The sequence below is a fragment of the Rhipicephalus sanguineus genome, chromosome 3, assembly GCF_013339695.2.
Source record: "Rhipicephalus sanguineus isolate Rsan-2018 chromosome 3, BIME_Rsan_1.4, whole genome shotgun sequence".
NCBI classification, from domain to species: domain Eukaryota; kingdom Metazoa; phylum Arthropoda; class Arachnida; order Ixodida; family Ixodidae; genus Rhipicephalus; species Rhipicephalus sanguineus.
Window position 1 is genome coordinate 198386564 of NC_051178.1, and position 22637 is coordinate 198409200.

The 22637-nt window shown below is 48.7% G+C and overlaps 1 protein-coding gene across 3 annotated transcripts in view; it reads left to right on the top strand.

The window, feature by feature from the left end:
- The window catches only part of LOC119388044 (histone deacetylase 4), a 552121-nt gene that overhangs the window by 753 nt on the left and 528731 nt on the right, over window positions 1-22637 (top strand). The window lies entirely within an intron of this gene.

The following is a 22637-nucleotide window of genomic DNA, read 5'->3' on the forward strand; positions in this document are numbered from 1 at the left end:
AATCGAACCGTGTGGCTCTCATTGTTATAAGCTTTTGTACTGCCTTTGTGTACGTAGCATATTCGTAGCTTATTCAAGTTCATCTTCTTGGTTACTGATGTGCTCCGAAAGGAACGAATGTACGTCTTTTTTATTCGAGACAACCGCAATAATAATAATAATTTAAATAAACCACCAGAAGACGCTTTATATAACCCTTTCTTGGAGCATCTTCTCAAAGAGCAGGTGGTTGAATGAGAACGGGGCTAAAGAAAGCCGCCCTGTTTATGACTGACTGGCTCTGACTGAGTTTGGTTTCATTGTTGACCCTGCTCACTCCACTGGTGCGGTTGGGCGAAAATATTATTGACACCATTTCAATGTTGCCCGACGCAAGCCGTGTCGGTCGCATCACGACGATCGATGACGATGATCCACATTTATGTTGCTAAGAGTCGGACAGCACGAGGTATACTGTAAGAGCAGTACTGTATTCCAAGAGAAGAAACGAATACGAAAGGAGAAACACAGAAAACAAGAATAGCACGCCAGAGAGCGATCATGCCAACTGAAACAAAATTATAAGAGATGTACTAATGGAGGAGAGATTAAAGCCTAAACACAGCAGTGATAAAGAACGTGGCCAATCTGTCTGCTGCGAAGCGAATAGTGAGGCTATGAAATATACTGTATGGCACCCTGATCGTTTCGTTTCGACTTAAGAAGAAAACTAGCACATAGCGCAAATATCGCTGTGGCTATAGCGTAGTGTTGAAGCCTCAAATATGCGGTTATTACTGATAATCTAGCTTAATCTGGCCAGCTGAAGCGGAGTGACCATTTGCCCGTTGCAAAGGGGGAGTTAAACACCGCCATTGCTACGCCAATGTCACCACCGGTGACATTGGCGTAGCCAGGGAGCGTGTAACTCCCCCCCCCCCCCCCCCAAATGATCAATCTTGCATGTGTCTACACGCACACACACATACAAACGCACGCACGAACATACATAATGGGTGATTGCCCCTCCCTCCCCCCCTCCTCTCCCGAAAAAAATTTTTGGCTACGCCCCTGACCGGTAAGATGACAACTCGCCCGATTGAATTTTGTTATGACTAAGGTACATAGCTGATACCACCAGACCTGCTCCGTGTAAGTGAAAATTTAATTATTTGTGGGACACGACAGGGTGATCTGGTATGTATGAAAGTATATACAAAGTTGAAACTCTATTTAACGATGTGATGAGGGCGCTCGAATTATTTCGTTAAACCGGCAATTTCGTAAAATCGAGGAAGGGATTTTTCGGTCCTTCGAAATCTAAAATTGTAACGTAGCGTCGCCCGAAAGCTACTGCGGCATTTTATTTGCCACTAATACACGCCTGCGCGTGAAGTATATAACTGAGGGCAGCCCGACCATGAATTCCTCCCATGTCTAGGCGGTACAGGCGACGTGGACGGTCACGTGAAGCTACAAGCTGCCAATATTCAAAGACGGGTTGACCGAATGCAGTTAATGTGCGAGCAGGCAGAACAGGAAGAGAGAGAATAAAACGTTTATTTGATGTTCTGTGAGAAGATCGGTGAGTGGGATCTTTAGTCCGGGATCCCGTTGGCGCGGGCCGCTGTCCTCGCACGTTTCACGAGGGCCTCTTGGGTATTCGTATCCGAGCTGGACAGAGCTGCCTCCCACCCTTTTATGTTTAGTTGTGCCCTGCGTTGCGCAACCCAGGCAGAGCAGGAAAGTTCCAAGGAGGCTATCACTGCCAAACCATTTAATAGCCGAAGAAGCAACCACCGTGTTCCTGTGGGAGTATCTGCAGAGATAACGAACCACTACCGCCCAGCGCCATTTGATATGCACATGCCAAAGCGTTACCAACTGCGGCGTGTAGCCTCGTCAAAATAAAGCGAGTGTCGGGACTAGGGTGGCAAGATGTTTGAACCCAATAGCGTTCAGCGCACATCCGAGAAAAAGCCGCCCGTGTAAATATTGGAAGGAAATCACTGCATTTTTGCATTTATTTCCGGAAAAACTTCGTTAAATCGAGTTCAGCGCCATGAAAACTTCGTTAATTCGAGTTGATGACAACATTGAATCCTATGGGTGCCTGCCGGTGAATTTAAATTTCTTCGTTAGATCGGGAAATTCGTAAAATCGGGTTTCGTTAGATCTAGTTTTAACATGCATTAAACTTCCAGTTGCTGAGGAAGACACTTACCTTTCTTTTTTCCAGAGGTGACTGATGTTAAAAATGTGAAGATGTTGCCAGCTATAACTTGTTTCGATCACGTTTCAAGCATATCTATCTCCATATCGATGCATTATCACGTATAATGTGACTCGCTGGTCGATTTAAAGGTGTTACGGTGAACAAATCCACCCTTTCGTTTATTTGTAAATAGCAGGGGCGTAGCCAAGGGGGGGGGGGTTGGGGGGTTCAAACACCCCCCCCCCCCGAAATTTTTTCAATTTTGCTTGCGTATATAGGCACGCAAACATACAAACGCACGCACGAACATACATAAAGTATGGTTGAACTCCCCCCGAAAAAAATTTCTGGCTACGCCCCTGCTAAATACTGTGGTGGCCTGATACCCGTATAATACGGGGATTTTTTAGAAGTTTGTACAGATTACATGCTGAAACAGGATTAAGACAGCTGGTTCGTTACCGCTAAATGCAAAGCACATACCGAAAGGTACTATCTTACCTTTTGGGTCGTTTGCGTATAGCGCTAAAACGACCCAGTCCTTTCGTTGAAGGCATATCCTTTTTAATGAAGACAGCGAATAAGAAAGGCTAAGAGGAGGAGTGAATGTGCCTACATCAGCCTTTTTTCTCGACAGGGATGCATCAGTGGGTAAATTGTATTGCTTGTTTAAATATGAGCAAAGCTATATTGTAGTTGGTCCTTCAATTGAAATAAGTATCGGAAATATCTACCAATTCAATCTAAAAGTCAGAATTGAGTAGACGCGTTGAATTAATGCGATTGAGTGGTGCATATTCTGGTGTATTGATTGTACAAGTACAATTCGATGGGTGCATGTGGTCACGATCAATGGTTATTAAAAAAATAACTTTGTTCGTTATTGAAAACGTAAATTGATCGTCACTGAATGTAATCGAATATCTTTGGCATCGTTTGAGCTGTGAGAACGCGACATCGGTCTACTTCGTAAACACGTTCGGTGTCTTAGGGAGTGTTCCTAGAACGTAGGGAGTTCTATAGGCACAAGTGCAGAGCCTGCGTTTTTAAAAGTATATACCAGAAGCTTAAATTTATAGGCTGTCCTGCCGGAAAACAAGGCGCGTGTGAACGCACCGGTAATATATATAAAAAAAGAGGCGGTCGAGCATTGACCGAGTTCTTTCGGAGGAACATGTTGTGAAGTCGGCCCGCAAACTTCATATGCAGCAGTTTGTAGAAACTGAAGCCGGTCAATTATCCTAAGTGACTCACCGGTGGCAGAGAGTCACTGAAATTCGCAAACATGGCATCCGGCCATGGGCATTCTCAAATCAATCAGTATACGGCAGGTCAATCGTATGGCCGCATACTGTTTGTATGTTTGCATGCATATCTTAATGAAATGTTGCGAAGAATGATTTCCTTATTTGTTTGTTTTTGCTGACGCCGTTCGCCGTGCGGGACACTTCACAAGTGACAAGTGTGAAGACGCAAGGTGGCTGCGTGCTAAAAGGGCATAAGAGGACGCCGCAGTGGCCCAGTGGTTATGGTGCTCGGCTGCTGACCCGAAAGCCGTGGGTTCGATTCCGGCCGCGGCGGTCGTATTTCGATGGAGGCAAAATGCCAGAGGCCCGTGTACAGTGCGAGTTAGAGAGAGAGAGAGAGAGAGAGAGAGTAGGAATCTAGGAAAAGTAAGGAGGTTAACTAGACTACACGTCCAGTTTGCTACCCTACACATGGGGAGAGAAATAAGGGAGAGAGGGATAGAGAAAGAGACATAGGCATGCGTAGGGTTCCCTTCCAGGGGGGGGGGGGGCGAAGGTTGGTCGCAGCGCCCCCCCTCCCAATTATGTCAATGTATGGCGCTGGTATTGCGCCCCCCTCCCTATTATGTCAATGTGTGGGGCTGACTTTGCGACCCCTCCCTCTTAGGTGAATAGGGGGGGGGGGCGCCCCCCCTCCTCCCCTTGTGCGCACGCCTATGGAAAGAGAGACACATCACACACACAGTGCCGAGTTTCACAGGCTGTTGCTTAATCCTGTTGCTTTCAAGGAGGGCTCGTGTGGCTTTCTGGGCTGATGTGCTGTGAGACCAGAGAGAGAGAGAAATGTTTTAATGAAAAGCTGGAGATGTTTGCCTGGCTATTCGCCTGACATGCTACTCCAGGTGCTCCAGGGTGATGATTATGATATATACACTGATAACCACACATACATACATAGACTACACTGTTTACAAAGTTTCGGTCAGGCTTGTGGCCCGCAAGAAAGTCAGCAGCGCTTTCGTTGCGCGTAACGCACAGGTGCTGTTTTGCCATGGGCCCAGAATGTGCTGCAGTTCTAAGCACGAGTCCTGTTGAAGGTGCAAAGCCGCCTTCAGAGAAAGTCTTTCTGTTGCGTATCGCCTGCATTCGCAGAGAACGTGTTTTAGGTCTTCTAGGACGTTACATTGAACGCACAACGGTGAGTCCGACAGCTTGATTTTGTTCTTGAAGTAATGAGTGTAGGCGACGTTAAGTCTGATGCGGTGCAAGCATGTTTCCTCTTGTCTGTTGAGGTCTCGCGGCATATCGAAGGAACACGATGGATCAATTTTGTAAAGAGGCCCATACTGGTGACTGGCATCTGTCCAGAGGGATCGCTGGAAGCGCCATGCATGTGCCGATACAAGTGTCGCCGCGTCTTTTCTCGAGAAAGGTATTTCAACCATCTCTCTCGAAGCGTCATGTCCAGCTTTGGCAGCGTCATCAGCCTGGACGTTGCCTTGTATTCCGCAGTGGGCAGGTATCCACTGTAGAACATTGCGGTGATTCAATTCGCAGGCTTTATTGCATAGGCGTTTTATGTCCATTACGAGCTGCTCCTGCGTGCTTGGGGACTTCAGAGACTGCAGCGCCGATCTTGAGTCGGTGAAGATGACCCAAGACTCGGCTGTCTGGTCTACGATGAAATTAAAAGCAGCCCGTAGTGCGGCCAGTTCGGTGGCTGTAGATGAAGTACGGTGACTGAGAGTGGCACAAATGGTGACATTGGCAGACGGAATCCATACCCCAATGGCAGATGACGTAGGCGTGACAGAGCCGTCAGTGTAAATATGACGGTGAGCCTTGTAGCTGTTTTCCATGTGCTGCAGAGTGAAATATGTTAGTGCTGGTCCGGGTGTGCGCCTCTTGTTACTGAACCCAGGCACGAAAGTGACTATTGACCACGAAGGAATTTTCCACGATGGCTCCGCAGGCATTGACGCGCTTTGATAATGCAGCGGGAGTAAGCTCCGTACCACAGGACCGCTGTCTGAAGCAAGCGGATGACCTGGCACTCTGGTGGCATAGCGCAAGTGGACACGAAGAAACTCCTGCTGTAGGAGCACTGGAGCTGATAGGCGTCTGCTTTCGGCAAGGGTTCCGATAGTTGATGTATTTTTTGGTAGGCCAAGGCACACCCTCAGGGCTTTTGCTTGAGCTCCAGTGAGTGCTTGTATGTTGGTTTGGGAAATTCCATGTAGCGCAGGAAGGCTGTATCGCAGAAGACCTTCGCAGAGAGCCGTGTACATTCGCAGCAGGGCGTTTACGGAGCAGCCCCCGGCGTTGCTTGATAACAAGCGGAAGATGCTCGCGTATGACCCAATTTTTTCCTTTAATACTCGAACGTGGGGCGTCCACGTCATTAGCCTGTCGATTGTCACTCCCAGAAACTTATGACTTGGCACATATCGAATGGGAGAATCTGCTACCTTTAACATATAGCGCGAGACATCACGCCTAGTAAAAGCAACGGCGGCACATTTTTCTGGTGACATCGTTAGACCTCGTGCGAGTAAGAATTTCTCGATTGAATTGAGAGCTTTCTGTAACCTTGCTCGTAGGACACGTCTGTTGCGACCGCTGCTCCATATACAGATGTCATCTGCATATAGAGAGATTTCAACCGATGCAGGGATGCGTTTCTCCAATCCGATGAGGGCGATGTTGAATAGGGTCGGACTTAGAACACCACCCTGTGGAACTCCTCGTTGCACTGTGTGCGGGGTTGTGTCACCTTCTTTCGTGGACATGTAGACTGACCGATCGGTGAGGTAGTCGCAGATCCAGCGGTACATACGACCGCCGACTCCAACAGACTTCAGGGCGTATAGGATAGACTCGTATAGGATAGCCTGTGAGACCAGGCTCCCAAGGTCTTTTCTGCAGTGATTGAGCCGATCATCGAGTCTCCCCAAGGCATACTGGAGAGTCTGGTGATCTTGTTCCAATTGGGGACAGAGGCACAAGGATGATCAGTAGTCTCTACGCAATTGCAGTTATTGCACATGGATGACTCTGCCATACCAGTGCCTTCTTCTTTCTTCTCTGCCTTCTTTCGTGGACATGTAGACTGACCGATCGGTGAGGTAGTCGCAGATCCAGCGGTACATACGACCGCCGACTCCAACAGACTTCAGGGCGTATAGGATAGACTCGTATAGGATAGCCTGTGAGACCAGGCTCCCAAGGTCTTTTCTGCAGTGATTGAGCCGATCATCGAGTCTCCCCAAGGCATACTGGAGAGTCTGGTGATCTTGTTCCAATTGGGGACAGAGGCACAAGAGATGATCAGTAGTCTCTACGCAATTGCAGTTATTGCACATGGATGACTCTGCCATACCAGTGCGGTAGCTGAATGAGTTGGTAAACGCTACACCGACCCACAACCGACACAGCATTGTAGCGTAATGTCGAGAAATATTGCGTGACAGTTGTAGCTAGAGTAACGATTAAAGGTTCTGTGGGCGACGATTGGAGTTCAGCGGAGAATTCCAGTGCGTAAGCGCGATGTGACGAAGTTCTCTTGCAGCGTCTGCTCTTGATAGGGGTATGAAGAGCGCGCGGCGCTCCATCATGGCCACATCGGGCAACGTCGTCGGCGAGGTGGTTACCACTGATCCCACAGTGACCTGGCAGCCATTGTAAGACTATGTCGATGTAAGTGCACTTTAAAGAACCCCAGGTGCTCGAAATTATCCGGGGCCCTCCACTACAGCGTCTCTTATAGCCTGAGTTGCCTTGGGACGTTAAACCCCATAAGCCAATCAACCCCTAAAAAAAAAAAAAGAATGAATTTACTTTATCTGATTGGCATCAAGAATTCTTTAGAAATTATATGTTATTTTCATAACTGGAGGGTCAAATGATGTCCAAACTTCCATTTTTTAAAATTTTGTGCCGGAATTCCAGCGCCGGTTCGATACTTAGCATGACGTCACATACTTCTAAGTCTTTCGTATATTTTGGCCGTCGTGGCGTAGTAAACTTTTCTGGAAACTTCCTAAGGTAAACTTTGGGTCCGCCAGAGTACTATGCCAGAGACCAAGCCTTCTTTTTTAAACTGAAGTACCAATTAGACGCCGTCAGAACCGTGACGTCTGGGCAAGCTAGTGCGGAAACTTCACGGGTGCGTCGCCGCCCGTGTCTGGCTTGTTGTGCTTTATCCTCTGGTTAGAATATGTTTCTCTGTGCGTTATACAATCGTAGCGTGTATATGTGTTTGTGTATGGCACACAAACGAAGATCCGCTGCAGCACCGTACACGCAATTTGACAGCCGGTTCGCAGGCACATTGCGTTTTCTCGTAGCCCGCTCGCGCCGCCACCGCGCGCGATCACTACCGGCCGGATCGCGCCGTCCGCTCCTCCAAATCCGGATTCGTTATTTCGTCTGAATGCACCGTGCGCTCGGCCAAGAGGCCACGATCCTTCACGAGCGAAGAGTTAGGGGAGATGGGAAAATTCTCCTCGGTCGCCGCCGGATAAGCCCTTTCGAACGCCACGATGGATGGATGGATGGATTGATGGACGAATAAGGCTACACCCTATTAATCAGGCAGTGGCTCGCGCCACCTAGCCGTGACTAGTACTAGGTATAATTTATAGTGAAGTACTAACTCACGAGTGAAGTACTGCGTGGACGACTGCCGCCACCTCGAGGAGCCGGAGGAAACTAACCGTTTTTGTTGACGCGCAGGAAAATGCACGGAAGCTTTTATGCAGTGATTCCACTCCTGCGCCAACTGCGCCAAAGTGCGCCAAATTGTATTTACTGCGCCATCCTGATAATATCGACGAAAATTGCGCCAAACTGCGCCAGACTCTCGGGTTTGGGGGCATCTATCACCGGCGATCGAACCGGCGGCGCGTTAAAGCAGGTGCAGCTTGATCTTGGGTCCGTCAAAGTTACAACCATGGACCAATAATTATTCCGCTGAATAAACAGCGCTCGCGCATGCGCGCCGAGTAAGCCATGACGCCATGCATGGTGCCGACGCAGCTTCTGTTGTGCAAGTCGGCTCGACAGCAAAACACGCTCTCCGCAGATGCTCGTGACGTCTAGGCCAATCGACAGCGTGGAAGTGTGGTTGCGATTGATAGGCAGATGTCGCCGGTCCCAGAAACGCTGCTGACAGCTCGTTAAAGTCGCACGACACGTAATGAAAGCAATGCTCAGTAATAACTACACGTGTGCCGCTAAAATGTCTGTCACTTCTGTTTCTGGACATGGCGGAATCAAATCTGGGATCGCTAGCCATATATATATATGGAACAATATCGAATTTTCCGTGCTTCGCGTCTATGGAAGAGCACGTGAATGGTGGGAACGCATTGACAGTTTTCCTCAGATATACTTTATCCATGGGTCTTCATCCAGAAGGACTTTTTCGTAATTCCTTGCACCATGAGCTCGTTAGTGCTATATAGAGTTCTGAATCGAATTTATTGCTTGCTTTTTTAAAGGAAAGTCACAGCTTCACCGCAAGGATGAAGCAATGAATGCGATAGCAAGGATCCGATCTCGCGTAACTCTACAAAACGATGGTGTAAGAGAATAAGGCTGCTCCAGAGAGAGATGATCTTTCCGCACAGTGTTTGGCGTTGAGAGCGCAGCACGTAGAAGGGCATACGAGCCGCCTGCTGATGGCTGCCGAGATAGCGCGCGGGCCAGCGGTCGCCACCGCGCCCTTAAAATCAAAGTTCAAAGTTGCTACTCGAGGGACCCCCTCCCCCCCTTCGCGTCTTTTCACGCTCGTGCATGACGGGCGGGGCGTTTCCTCTCTGCTTCGACGGCAGGCCTCCCGACCGGGGTTATATTGCGCATGCGCCCTCTGAGCGCCGGAAATAGGCCGGCTCGTTTGATCTTTGCTTCGGCCGCGTGCCGCGTTCGTCGCCCCCGCTCGTGCGCTTTTACACGCGGTAGAACATACTATGCGCGGGGAAATGTTATCAATTTGGACTTTATACGGGACATGACGGCAAAAACCCGTCGAGAGTATCGATATAATTGCTATCGCAATAAAATGTAATCTCATTAATAAAAACACGCCTCCTGGTCGGAGCAGCCGCAATCGCGTTTTAATATGCGCAGCTTTCAATAGCGGGCCCGTCGCTGACGGCCCACTGTGAAGCGGCCACGCCATGTTACACGTCCGCCACTCGCTTTCCAGGGTCAATAGCTGACGGTTAAAAAAACTCAGTTTCGCTTAAGGGCGAAGCATGAATGCGATACCAACAAATTGTATTGTTATACGAAGTAAGGCTGGCAGCTAACTCAATTGGATCCGATCTCGCGTAGATCAACAAAACGCTGGTTTAAGGGAATATGGCCGCTCCAGAAACCGAAGCGGTTTTCGTACTGTGAGTTCTCTGAACGCGCCATGCCACGGTGGTCTGGTTATGGCGCTCGACTGCTGCCCGAAGGTCGCAGGATCGAATCCCGACCGCGTCGGCTGCATTTTCGATGGAGGCGAAAATGTTTGAGGCCCGTGTACTTAGATTTCAGTGCACGTTAAAGAACCCCACGTGGTCGAAATTTCCGGAGTCCTCCACTACGGCGTCTCTCATAATCATATCCTGGTTTTGGGACGTTAAACCCCAGATATTATTATTATTAGAGTTCTCTAAACGCGAAGTAGGCGATAAGAGCACAGCAGGTTTACGAGCCGTCTCCTGATGCCTCGAGATAGCGCCAGCGACTGCGCCCTTCGAGCGATGCAGTTCCCCCACCCTTCCCATGGCGTCCCTTCATGCTCCTTACGAAAGAGGGCGGGCCCATCAAAGAGAGACGTTTCCACTCTGTTTGATGAGCAGTCGACGGCAGGCCCGCTCGCGGAAAGATGTTATCGCATGCGCTCTCCGTGCGACAGAGACAGCCGGCTCGTTTAATCTCCGCTTCAGCCGCGTTCGTTGCCAGCGCTCGCGAGCTTTTACCCGCGTGTAGAATGCGCGGGGTGATGTTATCAATTTGGACTTTATACGGAAAAGTACGGCAACGGCGACGGTAAAAACCCGCCGAGAGTGTTCATATAATTGCTATCGCAATAAAAATTTAAAAAAAATTCAGTAGCCATTCCACTCTGTGAAGTGGATTATAAGCGAAGCTGCTTCGCGCACGGCACAGTGGTGACATGATGGAGGACAGTTTGGTATAAAAGCTAGGTTGTTAACGGCCAGGGTGTTAACGTTCAGTACGCAATAATAATGCGAAAGCCTTAGATTTATGCTTCATCAAACACGAAGGTTGACCGTCGGTGGCGTCAATCGACATTTGCAAAAAATAATCATCACGTGATGGCGTCATCACGACGTCATAGATCGTGAGAACTGGTGACGTCATCATGGCGTCACGTATCGTGATGTCCCGTGATCACATGACATCGCCGCTTTGCACTGCTTCCGTGATCGGTGCGCCGATCATGGAGGCAGTGTAAGGCCAGGTGGGGTGCAGAATTAAAGCTTGCAAAGAGGGAGGGGGTGGATCTACACATCGATTGAGAAGAAAAAAGAACCTGCCTTTCGCCTTGGAGTCGTCTTAGGGGAATACATTGAGGACATTGTGACTCTTTAGCATTGAGGCACTGTAGTACGTCACGGCGTTTGTCTACCACGTCTGCTGATAACCACAGATGCATCTAGAGTTTTATTTCAAAAAGTACAATTTTATTAATCCGGTATTCTGTTTACTTGCTAGTGTGGAAAATAATCAACGAATAGATTAATCCGGAACACTCAGCTGCATGAGCCCTTATTTTTGCATTATCGATTGAAAGATGGAGTTCTCCTGAGATGATTTTTTCCATTAGATTTGAATTGAATCGAACTATTTCTAGCTCTTTATAAGAGCCCCATAATAATTATTGAGGTGCTTGAATGTTAATGCAATTTGCTTCTCTAGTGCACTCCAGGATGTAGAATTAGCTGCTCCAGAGTGCTCCCATATGCAAAATTATCTGCTCCAAAGTGCTCCATGATGGAAACTATTGCTGCTCCAAAGTGCTCCAAAACGGCAATTTTGCTGCTCCAAAAATTGCTCCAAATCACAAGTCGTCGGTAGCATCACTGTTTTATGTTAAAAGCGCGGCAGGGATTTCCCCCACATCCGTCACTTGGGAATACGCAGCGCATGTGGACGCCAGCAGCCGGAACCGAAGCTTGCCTCATGGAAGCTTATATATAGTAACAGCACAGTTGAGTTTCGTCTCACTTGTCCAACAATTAACCGATTTGTGAGATTATTATGGTGAAACTATTTCTGGACGGCTCCTTGCAGCTTCCAGTGTGTAATCAAAATTTGTTGTAAGGCCTAGTGAGAGGAGCTAGAGCCGAGCGGTTGCGAGGCGTCAACGCTCTCCGTCCATCCATTCATTCATTCATTCATTCATTCATTCATTCATTCATTCATTCATTCATTCGTTCGTTCATCCATACATAATACATACATATTACGTATGTACATCTCTGGCCCGTCTGGAACAATGGGCGTCCAATTTTATTCGACAAGATTGCATAGTTGGGGAACCCAGAAGCCACGTAGGGAAGATGATATATAGGGTGCGTTCCACGTGGCATTCCTCATGCTTGTCAGGCACGGTGGATTCATTCTCCGGCCCGGCGATGTATGCGGTGGAAGAGAGGGGTTCAAGAGGAGGGCAGCGCGGTAGTTCGCCGTCTCGCGCCTGCGCTGCGAAGAGGACAGAAAGGAAGCGGTCGCAGGAATGCGCGCGAACATCAGAGCGCGAAAGTAGGTTATAGGGGATGCGAAGGGTAGTGGAGCGGAGCGAACGTCCAGAATGCCGAGTGTGGAGCTCGCGTGGCTGTCGGCGAGAGAGACTCCGATGGAGAGGGGCAAAGGGCGTACGACATAGTTTTCCCGTGAGTCACAGCTGCGGTTCTGGGTCGATGATGGGAGCCGGGTTTGCGCCCTCGCACTTCTCCGTACTCGTTTCATGGGATGCGGGGTCTCCCAGGAACCGGGCCACCGACTGCCTCGTTTGCGTGCGCGCATACACTACGCATCGCTAAAAGCATGCCACCGCCTGCGGAAGCTGTACAATCCTCACAGAAACGCTCGATAGGGCGTTGCAGCTTCTTTCTCGACGTGTCCATCCGTCAGTCTCATTAAAGGAACTGACATCGCCCTATCTTCGTAGGTACGTAGATTTCACAACGATGAAATGAAATATAAACACGTAATTATTGTGCTCACTTTCATAGGTAAAGGTTGTCGCTACGGGAGGGGAAATTTCCCTTCGCGCTCGCTATGAAAGCCAATGCGTGCACAGTTGCCGAAGTTTTGCAGTTAATCTCGTAAGCCGAATCCACCGGGTTTTCTGTTGAAATGTGCTGTTTCTCAGTGATCTACCATCTTGTCTATCAAGCCTGTAACGCCAGGATCGGCTAGCATCTTTACAAACCGTTACAACGTAACTAAACGTTTGCTGTGCAGACTATAAGCGTTCCTTTTTTACACTTGTCCGCGTTGTACACACGCCGGCGATTAACTGCGCACGCCGGTTGCCGTAATGCACGTCGAATGCAATCGGTTGCACAGTCATTATCGGCACGTCGGACTGTTAGTAGAGCGCCTGATTTGCGTATGCGCAACTTTACCGCTGGCGTGTCGATGTAACGCAATCATCTGTCTCGTTTAAAGCGAGCGCCTGAATTTCCATAAGAGCACAGCATTGGGCGTTTCGAGTGGTCCGACCGACATGCCCAACACCGTGTCTGATTTCCGATGACAATTAGTGTATTAAACGTGGCAAGGGGTGCTTAACAGAGAGAGAGAGGGAAAAGTTCATCATATGTATAGATTCAAGGAAGTCCCGCTAGTCGGGCAATCCAAAGCTGTTAAAGGAGTCTTGAACCACCCTTCAGGCTTGGTGAAACACATTCTACGAACAGCAAACGCTGCTGTGAACAGCTCAGCCAGAGTTTGTAGGAGGATATTGTCGGATATAGAAGCATAGAGAAGCACGGTGTAGTAATGTGTCTCTCGTCGAGGAGGACACTTCATCAAATTTCGTAAGGGGGGGGGGCTGATTCTTAGAAGGAAGAAGGAAATGAAAATGAAAATTGGGTGTGGAGTGCAGTGCGCGGCAGGTATACAGTTTACAGGCGGAGAGCGAAGTTGCCGCTTTCTCAAGCGCCCTCTCTTCATACAGAGGCCCCGTCCTCACTCCAGGCCCGTAGCCAGGGGGGGGGGGGCCCTCATGCCCCCCCCCCCCCCCCCCCCAGAAATTTTGGTGAAGTATGTGTTTTTACCAAAATGAATAATAAATATAGGTGTTTTTCTCAAATAGTCAAGCTTTTCAGCAAGTGCCCCCCCCCCCCCTCCCCCCCGAAAAACATTCCTGGCTACGGGCCTGCCTCACTCAATTCGGTGGACGGGGCGCCAGCTGTATCGTCAAACAGCAGATTGCTGCTATTGGATCAGATGCGCTCGTTGCTACGGGGTGTCGCTACGCTTCGGCACCGCAGTTTATAGCGCGCCAAGATTACACATAGCAACACTAGCGCGCACGGGGATCACAACGGGAGGGAGCTGTCCCCGTTTCGTGACGCGCGCTCAAGTCATGAGGCGCGATGACGGAACTTCTTTCCCCTGTGTCACCCTGCGTAGCTGCCAACGCGCTTGCTGGGACGAGAGAAGGAAGTGCTTTCGAATCCCTGTAACTCCGCTCGTTCTTGACGGATTCCAGAAATTTTTGTGGCGATCAATTCATGAAGCAATAAACTCCGATACTGACGTCGTTCGATGACTACTTGAAAAGTGGTTGAGGACCCCTTTAAGCGGGTACCTTTGCAATATTTCTTGCTTGATTTCTTGTTTGTTAGTTTTCAAACAATTTCGGACACTGTAAGGCTTCGTGACCGCTCATGAGGCCTTTGATTCGCAGAGCTTCTTGTGAGCCTGAGCAAAATTCAGCTTTTATGTCAGAGCGAAAGCTCAATGTATGACAACGTCTAAAACGGCAATGTTATCAACAGCAGTGCCCTACTTACCGATAAATTAAGCTAAATGTATCACACGATGAGCGCCACGAGCGGTACATTTTGAAAATGATCCCGATGACGTGGGAGTTCGACTACAATTAATCACTCGCAATCAAACTAGCTGCAATAAAAAAAGAACCTTCCGTGCATCAAGAGACGTGATAAAATGCTGTTTGTTCGTTTATGTTTGATTCATGTAAAAAAGAATCTCTTTGGCGTTGCCATGGGGAACGGCGCGCGTGGTTCAAAGGTTCCGTTTTTTGCCGAACTGCGCTTCGCCCGGCACCCTGCTTCGCTCACGCGGTCACGTCTCAGTGGTAGTTTCGGTATCGCATACTGCCACATGTGTTTTGCGCGCTCGTGAAAGTTGCTCTGACTGAAAGTTCGACAAAATGCCGCATGCATGTGATGTTGCCGGATGCCCGAATGGCGCACGCCGCCGTGCAGTAAAAGCGGGCAACGTTGGGCATGTCAGCAGTGACGTGAGAAACACCGCTTTCAGGCGGGTGATTTGAAGTGCGCTAACGCGATGCGGACCACTAAAACGTGACTTTATTTCAAAATAAGCACTTCCTTGGCACAAAAGTAGCACTGCGAGGTTTCTGGACCGTTATTTCAACAATCAACGTCGACTTAATATTTGCCTTTAGGGTCCCTTTAAACAAGACGTTATGAAGAGAAGCATGGGTTTTTAAGTCGTGTTCGAAAGAGGCCGCGTATTCTTTGCGGTGATAACGAGGTGCTCATGTGTTACTTGTGTGCATGTAGGTTGATGTGTGTGTTCAGAAGGGAGCAAGAGGGAAGAAACCTAGTTTTAATCAGTTTCTGCCGGCGTCCACCAATGTCTCGCCATTTCCCACTTCAGCGTGCGCGTGTGGGAAAGGGAAGAAAAGGCACGCCGGAGGAGAAGGAAAACCATTTCCACGCCGTGAAAACCGTCGGACACAGAAATGATGGTGATGATGACTCGGTGCATGATCATCATCGTCATTTCGTTTTAAGTTTTTATTTGTTCACTCCCCTTCTGGTCACGTGGCCTGCGTGACGCTACTACTACTTTCATTCTAAAAGACAGGGCGTGCAAACAGTTGTTAGTCGGCGTTTGTGGTGTCTTGACTTCTTTCTTGTGTCCGTGTTTGCACGCCCCATCTTTTAGAATGAATACTTAACAACTAGCTCAGCTCTCTGTTATTCGAAGCTGCTGCTGCTGCTACTACTACTGCTACTACTACTACTACTACTACTACTACTACTACTACTACTACTACTACTACTACTACTACTACTACTACGACGACGACGACGACGACGACGACGGCACAGGGTACAGATTACACCGTCGCTGTAATAAAATATACATGAAAAATTGGCCGCGTATCTGCGTGCTTCGCTGCAAACGTCGTGGAAAGACGATAGTCTTTTGCCGGCCGTACTACATGAGTCCTGGTCTTATCCGCGGCCACCCGTGATGCTGTTCCCAGGGCCACTGCCAGGTGTGAGCACCATATCGTCGGCGGAGGGCTTTTTCGTGCATAGCGTCGCATTTTCAGCGCAGCCTAAGAAACACTAGGGTCTTTAGAATTACGTGTCTATGTATTTTCTAGTAAAGGAACACAGCACCTAATACTTACGTATTGATTTTAATATTTGCTTTTTTATCGACAATGTTCACAGGTATGAACACAGCTACCAGTTCAAGATGGCCGAGCGTTCAGCAAGTGCTTACTTAAACTTTGGCCGGGTGGCTGAATCGTGTGACAGACAGACAGAAAGACAGACAAAAAATTATGTGTTCAAGTATCCCAAGAAAGACTATCGTCTTTAAAACTTGCTAACGACGGACATTTGGCGTTGGTCCAAGTGCGCGCACTCCAGCATCGTCCACGTCCGCGGCGATATACTCGCGTCTGTAACCTAGTGGAGCGTTGAAGCGACGATAACAAAAACAGGTACTGCGAGGGCGGGCGTTGCGGGCGCCGATCAAAAATGAGCTGGAGAATAGAGAGAACGAACGGTGGGGGAAAAAAGGGAAGTAGGGGACACGGGACCTGGAAACAAAGCAAACGACCACACATTCGACCGGGAATCGAGGGAGTCCTGGGTGGGGGAGTGTACACGCGCGTCCCTGTGCGCGTATCGAGCGGAGGAGGGGTGGGCGTAGTACTAGCGCTGCTCGCGTTTGCGAGTTCCCGGAAATTTCGTCCCGGGCCCGGCCCGGGGCAGTTCCCCAGAAGCGGAGCGCTGCCTGTGCCCGTGCGTGCGCGCCGGACGGACCAGCTGCGCACCTCGGCTCTAATCCGAAGCTGGACGAGTTGCGCGCTGTCGCTCACGTATACGCAGTCGGCGTCAAAAGTTTAAAGACCACTATAGGTCTGCGGAAACTTTGAATTTCTCAGCAATTTGTGATTGTATTCGGTCGAGCTGCACAGTACATGTTATTAGCGTGTTTTAGAACATGCCGGAAGTATAAATTCAAGGCTGTCTGCTGAAGCAGCGGGGATGCATGGCGGGTCAACCCCCTCTCCCCCGAAAATTTTGAATTTTGCATGTATGTATATGTATATACAGGGACACGTACAAACGCACACGCAAACATAAAGTATGGTTGAAACCCCCCCCCCCCCCCGTTTCGCCCGAAAAAATTTTCTACCTACGTCACTGCTCCTGAACCGTCATACTTGCTTAATGACACCCTTTTACATGCGGTAAGCGTACGTGGTATAGTATATAGAGCTTCGAAAATAGGTGCCTGTAATTATAGTTAATTAAAGGTACCTTATCTGGGAATTTTTCCACCACGGTTCCTGACGGTACACTGTCAAGATGGGTGGGAGGTGTCGTACTCGCCAAGCTTTTCGTTCGCAAGCGCTGCTGCTGCTTATGTTTGTTGGCATATTGTTTGAAACGAGGCGGTGACAAGTATGGACACTTATACGATTTGTTCTAATCAGGTTGCGTGGCATCTATTGCGCAATAACATTCGTGGCTGCTTGTTATTGGCTGGCGGGCGTCTACTTTACGTTCAACATGACGATTATCTGGCACGCGTTCTCACGAACCGATCTAGTGCACGTGAAAACTCTTATTGCTTGCTCAAACTATTTCAGCATATGTGGGATATTTCGAAAGTATATAGTATACTTATTTGGGAGTGGGATTCAAGCTGTGCGCAAAACACTAACATTCAAGTGGCAACGTGAATGGAAATCGAAAGAGAATGGATAAAATTCAACACTAAAATGAGTAAAATTCAATTACTAAAATTCGCCTGTCTTTGGTGAATGGGGAACAGGCTGTCACCAAGAGCGTTTCGTCAGAGTAATTCTGTCTCGACTCCGAATACGGCATACGTGCGTCACACAAACTTGAGGAGGAACAACCAATATGCGATAAGTTCAATGAACCACTGGCAGTAACAAACATTTACACAATTACGCGTCGTCATATCGAACACCAGGACGAAAAAACATTTGCACATTATATAATTTGAACATACCACTTCATCCAACGCTAATTGTAGAGATTGATCCACTGGTATCTCTGACTGACATAATCAGCTTTTTAGATGTAACTGCATGGTTTTTAAGGTATAAGCTTTTAACGCGCCACTGTGGTCTAGCGGTTATGGCGCTCGACTGCTGACCCGAAGGTCGTGGGATCGAATCCCGACCGTGGCAGAGTTTCGGTGGAGGCGAAAATGCTTGAGGCCCGTGTACTTAGGTTTGGGTCCACGTTAAAGAACCCCTGCTAGTCGAAATTTCTGGAGGTATCCACTACAGCGTCCCTCATAATCATTTCGTGGTTCTGGGACGTAAAACCCCAACAATAATATTATTGTGCCTTGAATGAAAATTAATTTTAGGTTAAAGCCAACCTTCTGTCCTGTCTCTTTTCGTTTCGTATATGTATGTACTATTGAACTCATATTTATGAACAGTACACCACTAACTGGACCGTTTGCAAACGTTATTGAAGTTCTTGTCTTTCCTTATTTCATCGCGCGGGTATGTGTCAGGTCGCGCGCTCAGCTGCGCGTGCAACTCATATATGCGCGCGGGGCTCGTGCAGGAAAGAGATAAAGCGAGGTGATGGCCACGTTGTGATCGCGTTGGAGGACGACGGCTAATCGAAGAGCGGCGGCTCGCCGCGTTCATTAGAACCCGGGGCTCAGTTGATTACTATTGAAAAACACGGACGGAGAGGTTTTTTTTATATATATATATATAATGAAGGTCGCCCGGGGCCGACCAGGCCAGGAGAATGGCAGGGCGTTGCTTGCCGATATCACGGAGCGCTTCAATTTATGGTCCAAGGGAAGGAACGACAGAAAAACAGAGATTTTGCAAGCGAGCGAACGTGTGCGTAAATGGAGTGAGCGAGGGGACATAAAAATGGGGTAGATAAAGTATGGGAGGCAGACCAAGATTGTTGCTGTTGGCTGCGCTTTCCGAGAGATGAAAGGGATCTTGGCAGAAACATACAAGATGCTATGCGAAAAAAAAAAAAGTGGAGAGAGAGAGAGAGAGGAAGGGTAGGGAGGTTATGTCGTCACTGGGCGTTTGGAAAGGGCAGAAGGGTCAAGAGAAAAGAAAAAAAAAGAAGTGAACATGTCTGTACATGAGTTTTCTATTTAGTTCTGAAAAGAATTAGGAGCCCTTTCCCTATCGGGAAAATAGGGGCAAGCGACGCTTGGCATATGCGTGCCTGACCCTCTGTTTTTTTTTTCTTTCTATCTTGCTATCGCATCGCGCAATGCTTCCTCCTAACCGTTTCCTTCTTCACTGCCGGGAATGGGACATTCGCCCGCGTGCTTAACAGCGCAACACTTCATTTGCTATGCAGGCAACAGCGACGGTGATGCGTGAAAGAGTGAAATGAAACAATGAAACGTGGCGACGGGAAATGGCAAGTGACCTCGATAAAAGATCAGATTTCCATATCAGAAACGGCTGATCGCCGGCAAGCCCGCGATCGAGAGTGCATCAGTTATCGGAAAAATGGCGCATACAAACACGCACGCACGTGACCGGCGCACAACTGGGGCCTACTATTTGTGTATACACCCGCGTTTCTGTACACTCGCCGGTGGGGAGTTTTTCGCGAATTAGGCCGCCGCTCTGAAATCTGTAACTCGCAGAAGCTTCGCTGAAAAAGGCGGAACTCAAACGCAAGGCCATTTGGAGCAGATCGTCATGAAACGAAAGCGGATGTCATCCTTGTTGCTATATGGTTCTGAATTCTTCGCTTTTCTTGCGTAAGCTTCTGTTGTAAAGGAATGTGTAGTGCGCGCAACGCACACACAGATGGCTCCGTGACGCAAACTGTCGCGATGGCAGTTGTGGCAGATTTTTGTTGACGACCCGATGGTTCGACTGTGAACGGAATTGCATCGTGCAGCAGGAGATATATTTCCCATTCCATATTTCATCCTCTTTTTTTTTTTTGTTTCGGGCACATTACAGGTGTAGGGAAGGTAAGGCTAAAGGCGAGTACCCCACAGCAATGGCCGTATACCACCAAGGCATTGTTTAGCCGTAGCGGGAACGTTCTAAAGAGAGAAATCGGTAAACTTTTCGCCCCCCCCCCCCTTCCCACCCTGAGGAGGAGCCCCGCGCACGCCTATGGTTACTACTACACTGTATATCGGTGTCACCTCGCTGGTTTCGCGGTAACGTGCATGTTCAGGGCTGCGACACCTCCCATGGAATAGATACGGCATAGTTGGCAATATGAAAGCGTGAGACTTACTACTAATTCGGTACTAAAATTAGTTAAATTCCGTAGTTTTAGGTGCCAAAACTACCACATTATTACGAGGCACGCCTTATTGTGGGAGTTCGGATTAATTTCGACCTTCTGGGGTTCTTTAACGTGCATCTAATCTAAGTAGACGTTTCTTTTAAAAAATTCTCTCCGCCGTGGCCAGTAATCAAACCCGCGTTTTCAAGTTTAGGTGGTAGTAGTGGTGATGTTGAAACAGGTGGTGTTAGCCTGGCAGACTCGGCCGGCAATTGCTCCGCCTGAGCGGCTCTTTCCATGCAGTACGTCTCGCCAAGTATAGCACTTCAACCTTTCTCTCGCAGAAAACGTATACCCGAAGGTCGCGGGATCGAATCCCAGCCGCGGCGCCCGCATTTTCAATGGACGCGAAAATGCTTGAGGCCCGTGTACTTAGATTTAGGTGCACGTTAAGGAACCACAGGTGGTCGAAATTTCCGGAGCCCTCCACTACGGCGTCCTATCATAATGATATCGTGGTTTTGGGACGTATATAAACCCCGACAATTATCGCAGAAAATGTAAAAGAATAGCAGCCACTTCCTTGCGAATCATCCGCGCACCTTCCGGAAACACAATCTCTTCACAGCATTCGTGGCAGCACAGCAGCTTAGACGCTTAGCTACAATTGCGGGCGTTTTTTGTGTTTATTTATTTACTTTTTACTCGGGAATTCCACGTGGGAGAGAAGTCTCCCCAAGCTTCGCAGCGCGTCACCCGTGAGTGGCTTCGCCGCATAGCAACCTCTGAAGGCAGTTTCCGTGACACCATGGCAGCAGCTGTTTGGTGCGCGAAATCGTCGAAGTGCTTGTCAACTCCTGGCTTCGGGCGTCGCTTGAACTGCGTGGCAGAACGGGTACAACGTAACGTTCGGATGAGTTCCTCGTTCGGTACGTCGGGTTGCCGCGAAGATGTGCTCACTGACGCAGCTAGGAGCAAAAAAGAAAATTTTGATAAATGCCGTAATGAGCGTATATTTTTAACGGACCTGAGGTCGCATTTAAGCTCTGCTGGTAAGTCGTAAATTTCGAAAAGCCGGTTTTCCTCTCGGCCTATTTCATTCGCGTTGCACGCGAGATTGCTAAAGGTTGACTGCTCTCGTGCGGTTTTGAATGAGCTACTGCTAGAGATCAGTTGAAACCTTGTTAATGACTCTAAGCTGGTTTTTTGGACTGTGGTGCTTAAGGTCCCAAAGCGACTGAGCCTATGAGAGACGCCGTAGTGGAGGGCTCCGTACTTTCTTCAAGCACAAGCTGAGCTTCTTTAATGTGGACTGAAATCGCAGCATACACGGGCCTCTAGCATTTCGCCTCCTACTAAATGCGACCGCTGGGTCAGCAGCCGAGCACATCACTGTGCCACCGCGGCGGCCTGTCTCCTAAGCGTTTTATGCTTAATAGACTGCAATCAGTCGGCCAGGCGATGACGATAGACAGCTATATGTAGGGAACATATGACGCAACTGATGCAGAATGACCAGATCCGTATGAATTCGTCTATCGCTGATTAATGATAAAGGGACCAAGCCATCGGAATAGATTCGAGCAAGGTATTAGGATTAGCGGGGGTACGTCTGCTTCGGGAAGTACGCTGTTCTGCGACATCCGGGCGCACAGACGTAATAGCACCGTCGAAAGTGCTCGGCCGTTGCACGTTGCTAATCCGCTTGAGCTAAATACATGCGCATGCGCGCGCTTAGTTAGTCAATTACGAGCTCTGCCGCGCGGAGCTGTGTTGAGAGCGACCTGCTGTTTTAATATCGCCACGAGAAGAACGCCGAGCCGTTATACATAGAAACGTTGGTCTAATAGTTACGCTCAATCACATTAAGTTAACGATTCGATGAGGCGCGAAAGGCGGCCATACAGCGACGCTGACTGTACATACTTCGGACATATTAAGGCGAAAGCTTTATAGATGTCTCACTAAACGTGAAAATTTACCGGCGGCATCGGCTACATCGGCGTCAACACGAGTGACTCAAAAAATCATCGCGTGATGACGCCACATATCGTAAAAATTTGCGACGTCACACGATGACGTCATCATATGGCATCGTCGTTTGGTCTATATGTGGGCCGATCACGGAGGCAGTGGAAAACCAGGGGACGTGTGGAAAGCTTGCAATGCATCTGATCCTGGAGGCAGTGCAGAACCACGTTGTGTAGGTGCAGAAAGCTTGCGGAGGGAGGTGGGCTAGGATGACTATATCGAATGGGAACAAAAAGGAAGATGGCTTTCGCCTTGTCGTCTTAGGCGACTGTGAGTTTTTCTTCTTTTTTTTTTTCACCGCTCAATCCCGGCGTCTCTTTCAGTGTGAACTACAGCCTTTATTGTCTGCGAACGGTTATCTTCATAGAACGCTGTCGACCCTCGTTAGAG